Here is a 22,873-nt window from a genome sequence, read left to right on the forward strand (position 1 = left end):
GAGGATGTAAACTACAATCAGGGCTAAATAATCTTTGAAGGATCTCTCGTCATCCATTTCCTCGAGATCTAGGCGCCAAAATTATTGCTTTCAAGCTGTCAGGCGTGAAAATTGAAAGTCCATTAGAAGGAGTAGACTCCGCAGTAATGACAACGGATGTAAAGGAACCCAAAAAGTCGGGACCTGAAAAGAAATCCCTTTCCGATCCAGACTTCGGAAAAATATAGAGTTTAAAAGTAGTTTATTCCCTACATATTTTTTTGGTACTAAATGTCCGAAATTTATTGAAATTAGCAGTTTTTATTCCAGAAATGCAAAATAAATCATCACCCGAGGGTGAAATTGTGTGTATATATTTTTTTTTTTTAGTATCGGGTAATGTTGAATATTTTCCGCTCCTATAATCTCCCAATTTAGTCGGGAAATAACATTATTTTTCCGTTTTGAACGTCGGGACTTTAAATATCCCGTCCTGTTTCCTTCCCAACCAAAACATTTTGCGTCCCGCACCCCTTGCACTTCATTAAAGGTAGATGAGAAATCATTCAAATCTCGATTTTCTCTCTTTCTTAGTGATATGAGCAAAAATATTACTTTTCCTTTCAAAAGATGATCGGTCATTGTCAGATAGGTTACACACGTTCTTGAAGAACACACACACTGTATTAAATTTTTGTGTAACCAGATTTTGTGTGTGTGTGTGTGTGTGTGTGTGTGTGTGTGTGTGTGTGTGTGTGTGTGTGTGTGTGTGTGTGTGTGTGTGTGTGTGTGTGTGTGTTTGTAACCAGAGGAAATAAATTTTTGTGCAACCAGAGGATTTTTTTTTGTGTGTAGCCAGAAAATTAAGTGCGGGTACTATTATTAATTGTCGTCTTTTGCAATGGAAATCCAACATTGATAGATAGAGTCCTTCCCGATGGCGCAGTGGTAGCGTCGTCGCCTTGTAATCCCGGGTTCGATTCCCGGTGGAGGCATATAGTGGTTCTGATCCCACTTTAAACTGTAGGTTTAGTCCCGATTAGCCTTACTGTGCACAAAGTGGACTTAAAACACCAACTCAATCAATCAAATCAACATAGAGAAGAGGTCCTAGGTTTGAACACCATGGTGCGGCAATGGTGTGTCATTGTGTTTGTCCCATCATTAATTTTTCCAGTTTATTATTCATCTTCATCGTCATGTTTAACACAAATAGCAGAAAATTGACTTAAAATAACAATAAGCGTTTTGTATTTCTGCGTTCAAACGGGAAAGAAACCAGCAAGTGTGCATTACCGCCATCCCTCTGACTCGCCCTGACTGAAGAAAGAAGAAAATAATTCTTCCCTTTAAAAAAAAAAGTAAAGTGTTCCCCTGTGCTTAGCACCACGCCATAGGGGGTGTGGGGGTAACGCCCCACACTTTCTTGATCCGGTCGTGAGTGGGCGTGATGTGATCAGCACCACGCCCCTGACCGCCTTTACCCCCCAGGTTTCCCCAGGTAGCCATGTTATTCGACGCTGGGTGGGCGCCGGGGCCGCTTCCATAGTTAGAAAAGTTTCCGGATTTGAACCGGCCGGGGATCGAACCCGGGACCTTTAGCCTGCTAGTCAGACGCGTTACCGACTGAGCCACCGCGGCCGTACATTCTTCCCTTTACATTTTTTATATTTCCGTACATCTCGCACTTTATCACTTAAAACATAAATGTATGCATTTAAGCGCTTTCGCTCTGTAGGAAAAATTACTTTCTATTTAATATGTAGGCTACAAATATCGCCGATGAAACGACGATCAGCAAATGGAACTCATCTTGGAATAATGCCGTATTACTTCCTAGTTGCTCATCCAATTGATATGCAAAGGCCTCTACTTTGCCCTGATATCTCTTATTCTCCTCGTCGTCAAGTGCTTTTATATGATCCATTTCATCCGGTATACAAAACGAGAAGAAATGCCACAAGTATACGCGCTTGAATTACCCGGCCGCCGTAAACCGGAAGTTGTTGTGCTACAGTTCCACAATCGATTGTGCCATTCGATATGTTTTTGTTTACTCGTGGATAGCCCCTATATTATTACTTTTAGGAGGGGGAAAATAATAATTGTCATCCTCCAAGATGGTATTGAGGCATCCTTTTAATGATTAGTAACATAATTGAAAACGCGCTACTTTTAAAAGGGGCAAAGTACATGTGAAAACATTTATTTTGAAAATCCATATTCCTGTAACTTTCTGACCGATGCGCTACAAAGAAAGTTGCGTGTTCTCCTTTAGAATTTCGTCATTTTACAAATCGTAATATAATTTTAACATAAACGTGGCATGCTAAAGAAGAATTAAAGAGTTTTTAAAAAATAATTGAAAAGAGAAACTGCCAAGTCAAATTAATATTTCGTAGAAATACATATATTTGTCTTTCATGAGGCCAAGAGAGTATTTGGAGGGGACGCTGGCTTGGGAAGGCTATAGCCCCGGATCTCGATCTGCAAAGGGGCTTCCAGTGGGAAAACATTCCTATGAAATAGTCCAGAAGAAGGGGCGAAATGATTTTTTTAAAATGGCTCAAAAATACAAAGATATAAGTGGATATTTGACAAGCTTAGTCTAAAACTTACAACTGAAGTCGTACGTGTGTGTTTGTTGGGGGGGGGGGGGTAGCTACGTGAGGTAACACAGTGGAATATGATTCACAATACTAAAATTAAAATAAATATGTGGGAACAATAGAAATCAAAATATGTTGTAGCTAGTGACAGCGCAATATTAAAGATGGAGGGGTAAATCATATTTTCCCGGGGCAATCATTTTTATTATTCCGTTACATACGATACATATTTTGGCTAAAAGAGCATTCATTCATTTATTTATTTTGTCGTTTTACTGGGGGCAGATAAGAGAGAGAGAGAAGTTGTCGAACGAGAATTGAGGAGCGTTCCTGCACCCCCCCCCCCCCCGTAGTGTGGTCACTGCCTATGGCTATGCTGGAGAAGAATGCAGCAATTAATACGCTATTACTTTTAAAACTTTTAATCAAATTATTTGTGAACTATGGTTTAAATTTAGAGAGAGCACATACCTGTTTAATTTAATTTGGATGAGTTAACTTCTGAAGCCTGCCATTTCCGAGCCTTCTTCCGGTGTAACTACACTGCCCTTTGAGCCGTAGCTGCTGCGTTCAGGTGGCGGACGAGCAGAATACTAATTAAAACAAATATGTGACAAATATATATATAAAAAAAAAAAACAACGTGTTGAAGCTATTGACGGCGCCAAAGAAAAGACAGAAGAAGAAGAACGTGGAGAGTGAAGTGATATTTTACGGGAAGCAACAGGCACGTATCCAGGAATTCCTTGCGGGGGGGGGGGGGCGGCTGAACACCATTTTTTAAAGGGGCAGGCGCGTCGCGTGATAATGTTCGCATGAGCACGTGAACACTCATGTATATGTTTTAAATTACGTACATATTAAATGCACACACACACACACACACACACACACACACACACACCCACACACACACACACACACACACACATATTTAATTGAAAAAAATACTTTTTTGATGTTCGAATATATACACACAATTTACTCGGAGTTGACGTCTTTCACGTCTGATAACTTTTTTAGATAGTTGGTAACACTGACTCCTGTGTTGCACGGTTGCGATGAACACAATTGCTGTGTTGTGTTTTGTGAACTGGCAGCTAACGGGCTGTTGGCCACTATACCGCGGAAGTGTTCACTGGGCTGTGCGAACATATGGTGCTAGGAGCCCGGATTCAAGCGGCAATACTTCTTGCATTCGGCACCAGAGTGCAGCATATACAAGGCATGCCTAAGGGGACTCGAGACGGTCTGCACTACATAGTTGCAAACTTTAGTGTGAAGTCGCTAAACCTGGCGGATTTTAAATTCCAGTGGGCGCTAAAGTTCACGAAATAGTGACAAGCGACTTTTCTTTAGAAACTAGTCTGCAGAGTTACATATCTTTCAAGGTTTATATGATTTGCGCATGTGCGGCTAAGGGCCATTCAGACTGTGCAACCTTTTTTTTAGTAATCGACGTTTTTAATGCAAAAAAAAAAAAGAACTCTCACCGAATTAAATTGCAAAGGAAAGTGCCGACCACATTTACATCAATTGAACGCGCATTTTTCTGGTAACTATACTCAGAATAGTATGGAGTCCTAGGCCTAAATAGCTGTTACCGTAAAAAAATTTAATTGATGTTAGTAAATTATTTTTACTATTCTCTACGTTATTGGAATATGCTTATTGTGAAGAACAAAATATAACTTTCAGAATACTAGAGATGCCTTTTTGCTACACATAATATTTTCTTCTTCGAAGTTAGAAAGTTAAAATGAAATATGCATAAATTCTCATTTGAAATTAAGTATTTTTTAATGTACATATAAACGCACAAACATTGAAATTTAATTTATTGGTTGGAATAAACCTGATGTAAGTTGTTCTTTACAGCACTTTTTAAAAATATATTTTGCATTTTTCACCAGTAAATTTGATTCAGCAACTTTTAGCGCATGTTGAAGATTTAGCAACTTCTGCGTTTCAGTTGTTGGCAACACTGTTGCTGTGGGAGACCTGCAAGGGACACGTTATTTTTGGAAAGGTCAAGTTCCCTTCCTTTTGCGGGGCAATAAAAAAGCCTATGCTCTTTGGCGGCAACCGGCAAAACGCGATTAGAGTGGTGTCGACTGTTGGAGAGCGCGATATTTAATGGCAAGCGGTTGGGTGACCTTATGTGCATTGGCTTTCAGACGTGCGTGCGTGTGTGTGTCTGTGTGTTGTGCCGTGTGTGTGTGTGTAGTGTAGTGTTGTGTTTTGTACACTATGAATACTGTTAAGAGTTTGAAAGAAACTCCATTTTCGCGAATGACCGAAGCAGAACGAACTGAAGTAAAAAGGATGGGCCCTCACCAGCCGGACCTCTACATTGTACAAGAGGTAGAATACAAGTAAAATTCACCACAGTGGTTGCAACAGAAATTACTAAAGGAACTGTATCCTCTATAAAGGTAAGTGCCAGCATAATGTAGAATTTAGTTTCTCTTGATATCATTATTAAGTGCATTGTGCGTCGGTGTGTGGCGTTCAATTACTCGACCCACAGCGAGAATTTTATTTTTTTCTGTGTAATATCTAGAGCTCAAGTATAGGCTTCGGCCGGTTATCCTTCAGGAGGGAGTTCATGTGCAAATGTATAATTGAAAGTACATATTTAGAGTGTGTTCTTTAGCCACTTATTCGGACAAATCAGTAAGTAGTCTTGTTTGTAATAGATACATTTAAAAAATATTTTAATATATCTAAAAGACAATTGTTATTCTTTTTTCATCGGACAGTTCTTGTAATTGAACAATTCACTCGAAGCATGGATGGGCAAAGGACACCTTCTGGGCGTTTGTTACCATTTGCACATAGCTATACAAAAAGACTGCCTCTGGAACGATTAGTTTCGTGCAATGCATAAGATCAAGGATGGTAAATATGTTTGATTGATTTTTTTGGTGTTTTAAGTCCAATTTATGCTCAGTAAGACTAATCGGGACTGGACCTACAGTTTTAAGTGGGATTCGAATAACTAAGTTCCTCCACGGGTATCGAACCGAGGACCCCTCGATTAGAAGGCAACGACGGGTAAATATGTTAATAATAAGAGTGTGCCGCGGCATCCTGAGGGGCGCAGGGGCGCTGTGAAATGTTCCAATATTTTCACTGAATTGTTAGTCAGTGCTATGGATGTTTCAAATATGTGCTTATTTAGTACATTTTTACATATGAAATGTTTCTGAATTTGAAATACGTGTTTAATTTTTAACTTAAGGCATGCAATCTTACAAGTAACTGACTGATGCAAGTGTTAGAGAGGGCTACATTCTTGGCGCCGCGGAAAAATCTTGAAGCGCTAAGGGCGCCGTGAAGCAAAGAAATTTGAGAACCCTTGCATTAAATGGTCAAAAATCAATCTCTCTGAACCATGGCAAAATGATGCTAGGAGGGAAAATACGAAACACGAGGGAAGAAGGAACATATGGAATGTCACATTGATCATAAGCATCCCAACCGAGTTATTGTGGGCGGGGCGAGGTCATTCTGTATAATTCCCAAATATCTTACATACAAAATATTTTTTTTCTGGACTGGACGCGTCCTCCCCTCTGTCCCGCTAACGATGCACGTGCTTTCAATGCTGAATGAATGTGGTTGGTTAACATATGGTCGGTGTAATAGAAAGTAGATTGCGAAGTATGGTAGTCTTGCATTGTACATACCTGAGATTGCATGTTATACTAATTAGTTTGCACTAACCATTACTAATTGTAAATTGCGTAATTAAAAGGGTGTTAATTGAATAAAGAAATGTATTACTTCAAATATAGCGTGATTTTTGTTGGAAATAGTTGAAAATAAGTTGAACTGTTATTCTTACTTTTTCAATTGAAGATGAAGTTACAAGGGAGAGGACTAAATCTCCATTCAGTATAAAAAAATATTGTGAACACCCGTATGTGAACCGCACGCGACGCCACTGTAAAGGGGTATCACAATTGTATGATTAAGGCCAGTGGTGGCAATTGGGTTCCAAAATGTGGGGGGGGGGGGGTGGACAAGGAGACAAGCATTAAGAGGCCATAGTGTGATAGTTGTGATAGTGTGTAGGCAAAAGAATGGGGAGCAACTATCTCCTAAATCGTCGCCACTGTTTAAGGCTGTCATTTTAATCAGAACGTGAAATCGGGACATTTTCTACCACTCAACTCCTCTGTTTCCATGCATTAACATTATGTGCCGGAACCATCTCAGTATGTGTGTTTGTCCATTTCTTCTCATCAGGCATCAAAACATCTATGTACCAGAAGTGTTTTTACGAAGGTGTTACACATGCACGGAATGCACAATCCACTCGACAACGCAAGATTCAAACTGTGTGCTGGGAACTGGAATCAGACAGTTCACGAATATTTCTCTCTCATTCGAGCCTGAACACCACTAATGTGTCTTGTCCTCCCATGTTTGCAGCTCTTATAAAAGCCGAAACCCACCAAATTGTTCATTTTCATGCCTAAGCACTCGCAAGTGTCCAAAATTGTCTGTTGAGTGTGTGTCGAACCCAGTAGCCTTAAACGAAAGTATTTCTTTTTTGCCATGAAATTCTCGGACTGCATACACAAAATTTGGTCCTGGCACAACCAAATCATCACTCAAAACTTTGATTTTCAGTTGATCTGTGCAGCTTATTTCTTTTTTAATAAATCGCTCCAATACCCAGCCCGATACTGCCGAAATATTCACTTTAGAGAGAGAGACCTTCGATCTCTTCGTCTTTCGACCCGAACTACTCGTCGCACTACTCGAAGTTACGCTGTCGTCAATGTCTTTAGCTTTGGGACCGAACTGGAACTAGTGATAGACTTCGTTACTTTATGGCATTTAGTCCATTTCATTTTCGAATCACTAGATCTTATAAAGCAACCAATGGACACTGACTGATCACTAATCGACTGTATGAATTGTCACACTTACCTCTGAAGTCTCCACCTATTCTGTTGTACAGATCAACCGGGAAATTGAAGCCGCGTATTAATATCCTCATTATATTCTAGAACGTTTCGCAGATAAAACGATTCGTAAATATTGCCAGTAGTTCGACTCCTTCTATTTTTCAAGAACGTTCCCTCTCGCGCTTTCCAGAGATTAAAAAATTACAATGAATTCGAATCGCCCTACCTGCGGCGCTACCTTTGTTGTGCAGCTTCCAAATGCTGACAAGTCTCTTTTACATAGTGTTCAAGTTCGCTACGACAACACCGAAAGCGTAAGAAAAGTTTACGTGCAATATTATCAACAACAGGGTTATGGAACATTCTCCGTCTTGCCTTGATAAGTATTTCTCTCCAAAAATTATCGTCACATTATTCAAGAAGTCAAAAACCTAATTTTATCAGTGTAAACTGAAAAATTTCCTTGGAAGCGGGGGGGAAGGGGGGGGGCTCGAACCACCTGATCCCTACCTTGGATACGCGCTATTAACAATAACAGGCTTATAGAACATTCTCCGTCTTGCCTAGATAATTATCTCTCTCAAATTATCACCATATTATTCAAGAAGCCAAAAATCTAATTTTATCTAGCGTAAACTGAAAATTTTCTGAAGGGGGGCTTGAGTCCCCTGATTCCCACCTTGGATACGAGCTGTTACCAATAACAGGGTTATAGAATATTCTCCGTCTTGCCTCGATAATTATTTCTCTCCTTAAATTAACGTCACATTATTTTATTTCACACCACAAGAAACAAAAAATCTCATTTTATCTAGTGTAAACCGAAAACTTTCGGGGGGGGGGGGCTTGAGCCCCCTAAGCCCCCCCCCTTGGATACGTGCCTGGGAAGCAGTCACGTTTATTACACCCTTACATTTACATACAATATTATAAAGTTCTGCTTTTAGATCTCGCACAATGCCTTTTTCACAAAAATGGGCAATCTCGCATTTCTTTATATCAATCAAGCTGTGATATTTTAGATTTCTTCCGTTATTTTTCTGATAATAGTTTTCACAGCATTGCATAGCATTTAGGCATGATTTCAGTTGACAAGAACAAAATAATCTTATTTCAAAACATAGAGCAAAAAGAAATCCAACGCGCTTAAGTTAAAACTCCCTTGCATTGGAAGCCTGGATAGAACAAAACAGGGGTTCCTTCGTAACACGATTTCTTGAAAACCATTTTACACATTTGAATCAACTTTGTGATAAATTGATTAGAAAGGATGAATCTTAACAGTAAAAGTTGTAACTTCTCCCTTGCTACTATATTTTAGAAGATATTCGTTGTCAAATTTCTCAATATTTGCATAAGGAACCAGCCTTTTCCGTGCCGAGTGTTTCGATGATGACGTCATGCATCCACGGACAACTGCGCATACGATCTGCGCCGCCGAACGAGCACCCCCTGAGTTTGTTCATGCTCTATTAAAAACTTTCAAATAGGTTATATTTACATTATCATCTGACAGTTTTAGTAAACTTCTCACAAAAAAATCTCTTAAATACACAATATAAGACATCACCCACTTTTTTTTTTTAAATTTCTGACATCGACTGATGAGGTGCTCTCAGCAGTGTTTAAGTATAGATTTTAGCGGTGATTGCATTTCCACTGAAACTATCGTGACATCTAGTGAGCATGTTTTAATTATTATTCTTATTTTTAACGTTTTTATAATTTTTGTTAAGGATTCGTAGGAGACATGCTACTCTGAAAAGAGAATGCGCTCCGAAGCCCTTTTTATTACCTAAAGAATGTCCGAAGAAAAAAGAGACATAACGTATGACAACCCTGACTATAGCCTATACAATATTTTGTATCAGGGGCGCCGACTTGTCAAAATTATTGGGGGGGCCTCTGATCACTGCAATAAATTAATGAAAACTTGACATTGATTTGGTTTGAACAACGAAGAGAGATATTATCCAATACCCTGAGAGACATCACGTGAATGCTTTCGAGTCTTCATGTGAACTTATTATTTGGTGTTTTAGTTAAACCGTGTTATTGTGACTAAAAGAACGTGTCATGTTGCCATAATAAAAAAAATAAACAGTTTAAAACCTACATAGTTCATTAGCGATTCCGATGGTTTGAGTTCATTACCCTCATTACTTGGCAGTTTCCATTACGTAAAAATTGTTGTGGAAATTATTTTCATGCAAATCGATCCTGGGTCAAATGGGACATCTTGTCAGACGCAAGCATGATAAGGACATGCACTTTTGACCATGGGAACGAAAGAAGGACAACACACTTTGTGACACATTTAGAGGAATTTAGTTAAATGGGAAAACTTTAAATCCTGTGAATCCTGGCATATTCCCTTCCTGTCTCGTGAATCATAAGACCGAGGCAGGTACGAGACCAAAACTTGTCTCGTGTCAGTACCATTCCTAGTCTCGAATGCAAAATATATTTGAAAAACAACCAAAAAACATAATTTTCTGCAAATTAAATTACACATATTACCTAATTATTATGATTGTGTTCTGCTCTTACAAATAGTAAATATTTATTTATTTTCTATTGTTACAAATGTTTGTAATTTAATAGGGACGCGTCAAGTTCAGTAATGCTGTATAAATGTCAATGTTTTAAAGTTGTTAATTTCGATTCGTTTTGTTTAGTAGAAAGATTGGTTTTAAGTAATGTCTTGTGATAAAATTCATATCTTACATCTTAATAATATCTTAAGAAGCATAATCTTTTTTTAAAAAATTCTTCCTACGGAACTTGCATATCATGATTAAAACCCAGTTGAGTGCTTGAAATTCAACTTGTAAATTGAATAAAAGTCTGCACATCGTTCGCGTGTCGTGTGTTCAGCCATGGTACAGTTGCATTCAATAAAACATCGAGGTAATTTATTAGTTTCCGACCAGAGAAAACTCTCAGGTTAATCTCCTCCTCGTCTCGATTTTACAGATGTCTGTCTCGTTTTGGTCTCGATATTTCAATGGTGGTTTAATTCTCGTCTAGGTACCGTCACGGACATTTTTACGTTGTAATGACCTTTTAAAACCCAATAGGATTGTTCCAACGTCCAAGCGCTACCATCCCCTGTGCGAATAAAATAAATGGGACATGTTCACGTGATCTTGAAGCAACTTAAACACTTGGTAGTTCATCACATACATTATCATGAGCTGCCTGATGACAAATTTAGCCACGTGATTGCGAAATTGTTGTCGCTTGAGACAAATTATGATTTTATTTGACACTGCGTTCTTATCAATGTTAAAGTTCACTTCGGCTTAATTCATGGCAAATTATGAAACTAAAAATATATGTTAGTGAGTGTTTACTTGTGTTTATTAAGTATCTTGTAACATTTAACCTTGAAGTTGGTAGCAAGTAGCTGGGAAGAGTTTTTATATTAAAGAGCTTTGGCTAAATCGTCTCCAGTGTCCCTATCGCGATGAACCTACTAGTAGAAATAAAAGACGTTAATTAATTAAACAAAGGCTGTCTCTAAGGCTAAGGTGAACATATGCGCTACGAAGCAAGAAGTTCTGAGTTCGAATCCACGCATTAGTCTCATCATCTATTTCACAAGTTCATCACTCTGATTAAGAAAGCTTCTGTATAGCTAATTGGATAGTGTTGTCAGATTTAGTTCAAGCGGACCCGGGTTTGATCCTGAGCTTCGAGTGTTGACCCGGCATCGTAATAATAATTGTAGACCTGCCAGAATGCAGTTTACAAACAAAACATGCATCTGACCTTAATTCAAAACCATTTTAAAACTTAGTCACATAAAATTTTAGGATTTTTATACAACGAAGACTGGATACTATGTATATCACATCATCTTAGCCTTCTTCTTTGCAGTCATACTACCAATAGTGGTTGCAGTAGTATCTTGAACACGGTGGGACGTTCCAATTCCATTCATTCGGACGCCAGTCGAAATTTAACTTCTCCATTACTATCATTATTTGTTCATTTTTGATGAGATGGCCTAATCAGGAGATAAGAGCGGAATTGGAAAACGATGAGTTGACAACGCGGACCGCTAGGCCTTGGCTCTCAAAGCGCTGTTGCCTCACTGAGTTTAGCTTAACTTAACTATGCTAATGAAAAACCGCGAAAAGCACAAATTAAATAAACTCCAAGAATAACCGCAGTATGTGGTATCGCAGAATTGAATCTTGAAATCAAAATCTCGCAATGAATGTAAAAGTTTTGAAGAAAAGCACAAAAGGAAAAGCAGCGAACAGAAATTTTAGCTATTTAATTGACACGAAAGGGGTAACTGCAGAGGAGGAAATTAGCATTAAAGAATTGGCAAGAAATGAAAACAATCGTCCGAATGGAAAAACCAATAAACAAAAACCGCGAACGATAAGCGTGGTAGAATATAAATTAATACAAACAAATAGGGCACACAGAAGAGAGCAGTGGCACAGGAACAATTATTCCTCATAACTTACTGTTTTCTTAAGTGCATTTTGGATTGTGCCCCTTTCCAAAGATTTAAGGAGGTACGATGTTCCCTTGTATTTTCCCCGTTCTTACGTCACTGGAATACAGGACAGTTATTAAAAAAAAAAATAAGTACGGACGCGATAAGAAGCGGCGTGCAATCAGAACGCAGAACAGCAGAACGTGACCAAATTCTGTCTCCTCGTTGGCTGCCATGTGGCTGGGGGGTTTCAACGTTGCCACGTTCGCACAAACACACGGACAGGCTAGTCAGCTGTTGGCAGGGGGTGCTATTCCGGCTTCCCGCGCTACGGCGGCACGTGAAGGTCTTCTGCTAGAGTGACGTCAAAAAGGGGATCCCTCAGTTGCGGGCTGCTTAATAACATGTAAAATCATACAAGTTTATCGCCTCATAGAGGCGATTATAACTCTTGGGAAGCAATGTTTATAACATGTAGTTCTTCTTCACTGCTTTCCCGTACCTTCTCAAGTTAACTGAGAATGGCAAACGAACAAATTCATGCTGAATTCAGCAAAAAGGGAATCAATGTCTTTGGTTCTTTAACACTATTTGTCTACACTTGTACACGCAGCAATAAAGTTGGTTGGTTGGTTGATTGGTTGATTTGGTGTTTTAAGTCCACTTTATGCACAGTAAGGTTAATCGGGACTGGACCTACATGTTAAAGTAGAATCCGAACCACCATGTGCCTTCACCGGGTATCGACCCCGGGACCCCTTGATTACGAGACACAGCAATGAAATTAAATGATTATTAGATGAGAGTCTCATATTGAGACGAGCACAATAGAGAACACCCGAAAAATCGTCAAGTGAAACAATTTGAAATGCCTCTGTGTGCTGGAGGGGGGGGGGGGAGTAGTGTCTCGTGCGCATACTTTCATGCAAATAGTTTACTAACTTAATTAATTATAGCGTGGACATAACTGCAACAGGATCGAGAGAGTATGATTGAACGGAAAGGATTAAGTAAGTCCCTCTACATGTATATAACGGGTCTCCATGACAGCATAACGCTTTAGGAAGCCAGAGGCCCCAGTTTGAACCATAGTAAGGCATATAGCAATGTTTGTCTCATTCTCCACTCATTAGTTCATCATTCATCCTCATAGTAGCGATCAACCCAGTAGAAATTCGTCTTTAAATGAACGACACATACATACATATTGATTTATTATTATTTCGTTTTTCTGCTACTTCTGGCTAATCGCGAAGATGAGGATGAATCGTGATAAGATGAGGCGGATGAAGGGACAATGATAAACATGCAAGGACAATACAATACGAGCCCCACCAAGGATTATAATGGCCACGAGTCCAGACGCCAGAGCCTCGCTAGTCACTAGTATGTAAACTTCTGTAAACAAACGGTCTCACCGATTCGATGTATCACTCCGCGTCAGCTGATTCATGACCGCAATCATCTGCTGTTACACTCATAGTTCGCCGCACTTATTCATTTTATATAAGAGCCTCTGAATGTGAGAACCCGCTCTCAAAACATCAGACGAATATGCAGCCGCATACAATGTTACTCTCCCGGTCATTCTCTCTTTCATAACCCTTAAAACTGCAGACACTGACACACCACTGCACTGGGATACGAACTTAACCACTTCATTTACTGGTTTCTCAGGATACCACTGACAGAACGTTACATAAATATTGAGTGGAATCTGTTTCTCACCCCTTTTCAAAGGCTGTCCTTGCTGGTGTTTTGAAAACAAGCTCGGAGAACACTGAGACTTTCCCGCACGCACAGAACTCGGCATGTTATTTTTCTAACGATAAGTCAGGCAATATTACTAAGTTGCACTACTTCCTTGCTGTTCACATGATTATTTTTAGAAAATAACCAATGTTATAAAATATCATTATGTACACAAATCTCTAAGCTCATTGAAAGTTACAATGCATATTACTACAAAATGTTCACACTTATCTTTCCTTGTCATGTCACCAAGTTATTTTACGAAGTGCACTATATTTGGCGGAACAAAAATCGTTATTAGGATGCTTGTCAAAGTTTCCAACCGCAATAAATTTACGAACATTTTGTCTTGTTTTGATCATCATCATGAATATATTTATTGGACTTACAGCAATGCATATGGCTGTTTATGCCCATTATATATTTTATTTACATAAGATACAATTTACATAAAATCTACAAATAAATTTCAAATACACTCCTATCTTTATCAAACCTTAGAAATATACATTACCATGTTATATCATTTTGTCTAAAAAAATGCAAGTAAAATATATTCAATTCGCATGCAAGAAAGAAGCCAAATTTATGGGAAATGATTACTGGTGCAAAGAGTTAACCATAAAGGTGAAGCAATAAGTAAAAAAAGAAAGAGCATTGGGTTTAAAGTGAGACGTCATTTGTGGCAGGGTATCCCATACTACAAATTGGCTGTTGTTTTACCTTACGTAATGAATCCTGTAACAACGCTGGATTTTCGTGTGGATTATTTTGTTATTTTACTTCTATGAGTTTGCAATGCTTTCTGCATACAGGTGGTTTTGTTTACAGAAGGTGTCAGGGTTTTTGATTTGAACCATAGTTAAAGATTTTCACATCTACAAAAAAAAAATATCCAAAACCCATTTCCACCTCACTCAAGGATTATGTTAATTCAATTCAAATTGTACGCGGGTTCAGTGCCATGAATCTAACCTTTACTGAACAGAATGAAATTGGTTCATAGAATGTATCGCCGAAAATCAATTTCGCTGATATCCCGTTGTCGCTGTTCTATTTTCATTAGATACGAGCTCCAATTACCATTTTAATCCTTCGTTTTAAAAGTTATTCAAACACAAAAATAGTTATTGGGGGTCATTTTAAAGTTGTTTTTTTTTACTTCATTACTGGTGTTATAATTCATTACTGTCTTCATTTGATTTTTTTATTTTCTAAGAATTTCGGCGGGCTGCAGCCCCTTAAACCCCCCTGCGTACGCCAGTGCTTGCCACACTCATCTAGCCTACGCTCCCATCAAATTTATCATTTCATCATTCATTTTTATTGTTGCGGTTACCCTAAATACGTAGAAAAGCGACATCGACATCCTATGTATACTACATATATAAATTATAATGAACAAATTATTAATAACAAACATCTGTGAAAATTTGAAGGTATGAAGGATAATAAGTATTGGTGTAGTAGCGAAATATTTAATACGTAAAATTGTATTTATTTACCCATACGCAACTTCAGATTTCAATGTAGGAGCGATATAAGAGGATAGTCGTGATTACTTTTTGTTTGATTTGTATAACGCCATTTATTGTAATTGCGTGCTGTAAACTTCTTCATATTATTGCCTAGGTCTTATTCCTTGCGTTTTGCTTATTATTCTGCCTCAAATGGTTCATAGAACCAAGATATGGACAATTAAAAATGAAAATATTTCCCGTAAGCTTCCATTGCTACGCGAGCCCCGCCCCTTGACAGATCCCCTTGGTCACGTCAGAGCTCGTTGCGGCTTCTGGCCAATGGGAGAGCTCCGTGTCTCGGAATGCTCTTCCTAAAATACTTCTATATTCCTTGAGCTGTTGGCAAGCTCGGGCATTCTGGCAAGCATGAAACATTTTATCTTCCTGCTCTACACAGCAACCGAAAACCTTCACTGAAAGAACCTTTGTTGTGTTTTTATTATGCTACATTGCAAGCATCAGCTACCGGCATCTTTTTACTTATGTTGTATCGTATCACAATTACCAACAAAAGAAAATGCGTCTTCTGTTATGAACAACACTGTGGCAAATCGTTCTCCTTTGATTCCATGCCGCCTCTTTTTTTGCCTTCTTTGTCATGCCGCGATTGTTGAAGCTTCAGAACGTACAAATGAAATGTATTTCTTGAAAATTACGTATAAACAAATTACGTACAACTTCGTTTCGTTAACACGTTTTTAAATTATATTTTGAGGAACCTACAAAAATTCCCCTCCAAAACAGAATTTTACAGAACTGAGTTACTGTATTACGGAGAAGAATTTATCAAGAACAAATCAATTGTGTGTGAATTGATTGATTGAGTTCGTGTTTTAAAGTCCACTTTATGCACACTACGGCTAATCTGGAATGAACCTACAGTTGGAAGTGGGATCCGAACCACTATGTGCCTCGACAGGGTATCAAACCCAGGACTGCTTGATTACAAGGCCACAACACTTACTGTACCCTACCACTGTGCCATCGCGGAGGCGCATGTGGGTGTGTGAAGTGAGATAATTTGGGAGCTATATGAGAATACAGGCTCTGGCAATACAGAGTTCAATAAATTACAACGAAACGCTTGGCAATTGCTCGATTTCCGTAACATTAATGATAGATACATTTGGTACATGTGTTATTAATGCTTTGAGCTACCTGTATGTAAAAACATAAAAAATGAATGAAAGAACAGAAGTAGTAGTTAAATAATCAGTTGTTTTTGCTTACCGGCTACCATTACAGTGGCGCTATCCCAAGATCATCTTCATTGTTGGTTGGTAAAGGAACATCTTCATCTGAGCTATACTACTGTCACTGTTGTCTTCCCGCCCAAGTGAAATTACAAAATCCTCCATTTGCTGCTCTTCAACTCCCTCCTTTTACCCTGCTTCGGAAATAATCTTACTTGCGTGTTCTATAGCCGAACGCCACATATCTGCTGTCACATCCCCGATAGCCTGTTCTGTCAATTGCAAAATTTTAGACGGTGTAAAAGGTGGCAAAGTGTTCCTCTGTGCTACCAGCCCTTTGACCTGTGCCCAAATAAGTTCGATTGCATTGTACATACAATGATAAGGCGGGAGACGGACCCCCGTATGTCCCGCTTCTTCTGCAAGCTTGTCTATTCGATATATGGGGAACTGGGGTTTGTGTAACATAAGGAGCTGCAGCCTTCCTCATGTTTCTGTGGGCTCGCGAAAATCCTGAAGTAGGTCCATCCGGCAACAGCGCGTCGCTACCAGAGTGGGTGGTCCCACGCCGCTTGCTAGCGCGTCCCGATAGTGATGAAAAAAGAGGAAAAGTGGAAATCGATAGATGCAGAGTGAAAGTATAGAAGCAGAAAAGGGAAGAAGGAAAAACATAAAGAAAGATAAAGGAATAAAGAGAGAGATAGAAACAGAAAAAGGCAGAGATAAAGACGTGCAAACGTACAGAAACAAACAGAAGGAATGAAGTCAGAGACATAGATCGAGAGGGGCAATATAGGGAGTGTAGGAAGCAAGAATTGGATAAAACACGGGGAGAGATAGGAAGAGAGAAAGAGGAGGGATATATTAAGACAAACAAAGAGCTTTACATTTTCAGTTCTATACTTTCTCGATTTAACAGTTGCTTTGGAAACAGGCCAATTTTGTTTGAGGGGTCAGTGGGGGGGGGGGGGGGGCAGGTAAGTCCTTTTTCTCTTTTAAGCGAGGTAGTGGTGTTCTTTCGATGCAAGTTGAAGAGAGGCATAGCTGAGAGAAATGAAATGGGGAAAGAAGCAAGTTAATAATGAGTCATCTGCTTCATTCCTCATGCCTGTCTTCATCTTGGATCGTAAGAACACCACTACCTCGCGTAAAAGAGAAAATATGCTTACCTGGTTTTCTTACCCTGACCATTCATTTATACGTTCACAAGAATATAACACATTACTCTACAGTAGAGTTACAATGACTTTTCCTTGTAAACGGTTATTCTGCCAGTGAAATTTCAACGTGCCATGCTGTTACTAAGTTGCTTTTGTTTCTAATTTGCCTGATTTCTACTTTGTGGAAGAGTCGCAGAGCTCTCGATGATATTTAAGTTCAACAATGGAATCAGTCGCTCTAGATCCATTTAATGTACTAACATAGAATCAACAGTGCCAACGACAAACAAGAAAAGATTAAGAAATGTAAATAAGACTTCTAAATTCCGTGGTCAGTCCAGCCGTCTGAGTGGGATGAAACCTAAACTGTGTTATTTCCTCTTAAATGATTATACTGTGTTTCCTAATCTTGTCTATAAATGGAAACACTTTAGCTCTAGGTGAAGTCATGATAATGTAAATAATATCAAGCCTGTCACAATTGGATCTTTGGCATATTTCAGTTTGAAATACAAAGAACTGTCTCACCTGGCAATGATACCAAAGGCAGATCCTAACAGGATATTGTCTTCCATATGAATTGTTTCCCGATTGTCAACTTTTGTTACATTCCTATTACCAGACATGCACAAAAAATTAAAAGGTATATCAAGCAAGCTTAATGATATTTATCTTGGATCTCCAAACCATTACCAGTGCGTAGTTAGAGATCGGTTAGTTCATTGAACTCTCCAGCCTAACTATTGCCTATTTTGGTAACCGGAAAATTGCGATGGCGAACAATTGCGATGAACACAGAAGTGAAAGGGACAATTGCGATGACATTTTAAATTTATCAAATTGAAGGGTGACTTAACACCCCGTACAATACCTCTTACAAGAGAACTATGTGAAATATTGATATTTTCGGCTGGGAATTTGGTTCAATCAAGTTTTTGAACATGGGCTAGAGCCAACAGATACCTTTTGAAGTCACCCTTCCGTTTCCTTATATGTGCGAATACACTTTCCAACTCTCTTGTCACGCTTCTTCCTTTTTCTAACCTTCTACATTGAGTTCCATCCGCATGTACTTGATGTTGTTGTCTTCTGCTTGTCTCTTGAGGCAGACCAGAACATCATGAACTTTTGGATGCGGTCTTCCAAGCCACCTATTTTCTTTCTTCCAACCTTCTACAGCATTATTAGTTCTGTGGTGCCTTTGGTCAGGTTAGGTTCGGTACTGATCATCGCAATTGTCCTACCATTAATTTGTAAAATGACATTCACCGTCAAAATCATTGCAATTGTCCGTGAGTTTGGGTTCATCGAAATTGTCCGCCATCGCAATTGTCCTAGATTCGCCTATTTTGGGGGAGCAGGAAAAGTTTTATTATATCTTTGCCTTGACTCATCTCACCGCAATCCTGCGTTACTGTAGTCCTGACGTAAGCCCATAATATTTGATTATTCGATCTCCACAATGAATTGTATAAACCCTTAATGACAGTGCGAGCACACCTTCACAACTACTACTACTACACAGACGGACGTTTAAATAGGAATGGGGTCTCCCCGATGGCGTAGTGGTAACGTCGTCGCCTTGTAATCAATGGATCCCGGGTTCGATACTCAGTGGAAGCATATAGTGGTTCGGGTTCTACTTTAAAATGTAGAACCAGTCAGAATTAGCCTTTCCATACATAAAATGGACTTCAACAAACTCTGTAATGAATCCGAGACCCCTCACATCTCTTCTTGTGTCTTCTTGAAAGCATTGTTTCCTTCTCATGTCACGTTCACATGACGTCACTTAAGCTCATTACTTTACAATTTTGGCCCTCACCCTTTTTTGGAATATTTCGGTTGGGTCTTTCAAGAATCCAATTTCGCTTGTGTAAAGTACGAAGACGCATAAAATTGAAAAGGATTTGTTGATACACTCTCTATTGTCACACAGGAAAAACCAGAACAATTTATGCGATCTATAGATTTCGCATATATTTCGACATCGGTGAATACTTTGTGTGGTTGAGTATCGAGTAGCCGTACATGGGCTGCAAGTTCTGCGCAGGTGTGCCCTTTTGAAGCTCCAGTTTTCTTTCAGCCGACGGGAGGAGGACCTGAAACGTGCATTTCAGGTTCTCGTCCACACTCATCATGGCCCCTGCGTTGTCGAACTCCCCGCAGTAGTTGGGAGCGGAGAAGAGCGTCACCACGCGACGACCGAAGGAAAACTCGTACCCGTCCTCTATGACCTGATGAGCCCTGCAGATCAACTCCAAGCCGTTCTGTTTCATGAAGTCGTTCACGACCTTCGCTCCGAAGACGTACGACACGCCTCTGCTGTTGGGGCTCCATGTGAGGGTCTCGTTAGACGGATCCGACCACAGCAGGTCGCACAGGAGCCCCTTGCCGGGCACGATCGTTGGCCTCCCTATGCTCCTGATCTGATTCAGGTTACGTAACTCGGGACTCAGCCCGCCGTGGCAGCAGAAGATCTTCTCCTCGATGATGGCTGCCACGGGTAAGCAGTTGAACATGTCTATGAAAGTCCTCCACAGCGAGACGTTGTATTTCTCCTTGCACTCGGTATAGAAGCCGTACACCCTATTGACGGTCGCTTCCTCGTGGTTGCCTCTGAGCAGGAAGAAGTTCTGAGGGTAGACCACCTTGTAGCACAGCAAGAGGATCATGGTCTCGACGGACTGCTTCCCCCTGTCCACGTAGTCCCCCAAGAAGAGGTAGTTCGACTCCGGAGGGAAGCCGCCGATCTTGAACAGTTCCAGCAGGTCAAAGAACTGTCCGTGAACGTCGCCGCAGATTCGTATCGGAGACTCCAGCTCCAGAAGCATTGGCTGCTCCATGAACACTTCCCGTGCCGCGGCTACGAGGCCCTTCACCTCGTACTCCGTGATGCTGAGCGTCTTCAGAGCCCCTTCTTCCTTCAGCTTGAGCAGCCGGCCCAGGATGCTCATCGCGCTGAGAGGGGAGGAGGCCATCGTGAGGTGGATCAAAAGCGCTCGGCCTTTTGGGGCTACATCCTGCGTGGACCTGTCACAGAGTTTCGCGACAGATTTTAAGATGTGTCTCTCCGGTTCAGATATCGCCCACCCATCGTGCGTGGTATCCCAGGCGACAATTAACTTCCGAAACTTGGCATTGTTGAGATACTTTTTTCGATTCTGCATTATTGAACACATGAAATATTAAATTTTTAGTTGGTAACACTGTCGGGAAGATGCGATAACGCCGAGCATGTGCTATCAAGTAGTGAGCAGCTTCGGACTTTTCGATCCTATCCCATCAAAAGCACTCGGGAGGGTGGGGGTAGGGGCGCAAACCGCGGTGTCCTCCTTGAGTAGCGCCAAAACCTTAATTTGGGTTATGTAAGTGTAGCTATTTGTTACAAAAAGAGTTGTTACAAACCAGATATTTAAATAACACGAGATGTCTTCCTATGACTTCAGGCAATTTTATGTTTGTTACGTCAAAGCAGCGTATATAATTGCACTAACGTTTTACTAGGTTTTTAGAGCAGCGGTGGTGTATCGTTAGGGCGTCTGACTGCCAGGCGGGAGACCGGGGTTCGATTCCCGGAGTGGGTGAATAAAGGTCGGAATTATTCTACATTGTCCTCGCATAAAGCAGCTCCGGGTCTCAACAGCCTCATATCAATGGGTGGTGCATGGGGGCAATCCTGGAGGGCAAAAGAGGCCGGAGTGTGATGCTGATCACTTCGCCTCCAAAATGACATTTCCCCCACATCCCGTAAATGTGCCTTCATGGAACTGTGTTATATGAACTTTAAACTTTACCTATACCTAGGTTTTTAGTGCGAAATCTTTAAAGTTTGCAACCAGCACTCGAGGCTGCTGTGGATTTTGAGAAGAGGGTCGCAAATGAAAGAAGGGCCTGTTTGGGCGAGAAATTTTATGACGATTGTCGCCAGTATGGCTGAAACAGGACCGTAGTAAACAATGGCAGTGACTACCTACGGATCGTTTTGCGCAAGGATGAATGGATGAGAGCTCTTGGGGTAGCAGATAGTTTCCAGGTTTAAGGTATTCTGAGGAAATTTCAATAGAAAGATACAGGGATTTTGCAAGTTAAGGTAGCTGGAACACGAGGCTAAAGTCTGGGCAAATTCGTTACGGACAACGTGTGACGAATTAGGATTTTTCGAGGGCGAATCTTACAGATCTTTATTCATGTAATAGAAGCTCTTTTGGGTTTCCAAAGAAAATGCTTTATTCCGAATAAATAAATATTTGCAATTGATTAGTTATTTTGTTTATATTTTTCGAGACTTTCGAGACAAGACGAGACTTTTCAGGGGCCGTCTCGTCCCGTCTCGTGTCTCTTCTTGAATTTTAAAAAGCCTGTTCCGTCTCGTGTCTCGTCTCTTTTTCAAGACGAGACACGAGACGAGACGGGACATGTCTCGTCTCGTGGGCAACACTAATTGTATCTCATGTGAACAGTAGCATCATTCATTGCAGTGTCTATTCAGTTGTTCGTCCTGTTCTTACGATCTGCAATTGCCATGGTACAGCTCCAGCATTATTGAAATAGTCACAGAATTTATTTCTGATAGTAATACAGTCTCCATGATAATTTCCACCCAGACGACGCAAGGACGTGAAGGAAGGTCTGGACCGGGGTTCATCCCTCCACTCGGGTTCTTCGGGACGAAATGCATCATCTCTGAGATAATTATGCAAGACACATATAGCTCTGATGACTTTATCAGCATTAATCGGATTCACTTGTAGTCGACCATAAAAAACTCGAAATTTCTGCGTAAGAATGCCGAACGCATTTTCAACAACATGACGTGCTCTTGACAATCTGTAATTGAATATTTTCTCCCCCTCATTGTCAGCTTCCGCTCCTCCAGCGTAAGGACGCAGTAAATAGGTATTCAAGGGGAATGCTTCATCGCCTAAGGTTCGTTGGAGTTAGTAGGTGATCTGAGTTCTGGAACGTTCAAACTACTGTCATCTAATCGCTTCTGCAAAATAGATCTTGTAAAACTGCCACTGTCGCTCGACTTACCATAACTTCCAATATCAATAGCTAAGAACTTGTAGTTAGCATCCACAAGTGCCAGCAAAACAACAGAGAATATATTTTTCTAGCTGAAATACATAGATCCACTGCGTTTTGGAGCTTGTATGTGTACATGTTTTGCCATCAATGGCACCTAAGCAATTCGGAAATTGCCACAATGCGTAACTTCATCGGCTACTTTCTTCCACATGTCTTCCGATGGTTCAGGTAATTCCTTCTTCGATAAATGT

The 22,873-nt window shown here is 40.2% G+C and overlaps 1 protein-coding gene and 1 pseudogene across 1 annotated transcript in view; one reads left to right on the forward strand and one right to left on the reverse strand.

Moving 5' to 3' along the window:
• Positions 1-22,873, forward strand: part of LOC145986518 (protein white-like) — a 104,971-nt gene that overhangs the window by 26,272 nt on the left and 55,826 nt on the right. The gene's annotated exons all lie outside the window — the stretch shown is intronic.
• LOC145987178 (serine/threonine-protein phosphatase PP1-gamma catalytic subunit B pseudogene) lies at positions 19,513-20,696 on the reverse strand (annotated as a pseudogene).

The sequence above is a fragment of the Lepisma saccharinum genome, chromosome 4 (assembly GCF_977018435.1).
Source record: "Lepisma saccharinum chromosome 4, izLepSacc3.1, whole genome shotgun sequence".
Classification (NCBI taxonomy): domain Eukaryota; kingdom Metazoa; phylum Arthropoda; class Insecta; order Zygentoma; family Lepismatidae; genus Lepisma; species Lepisma saccharinum.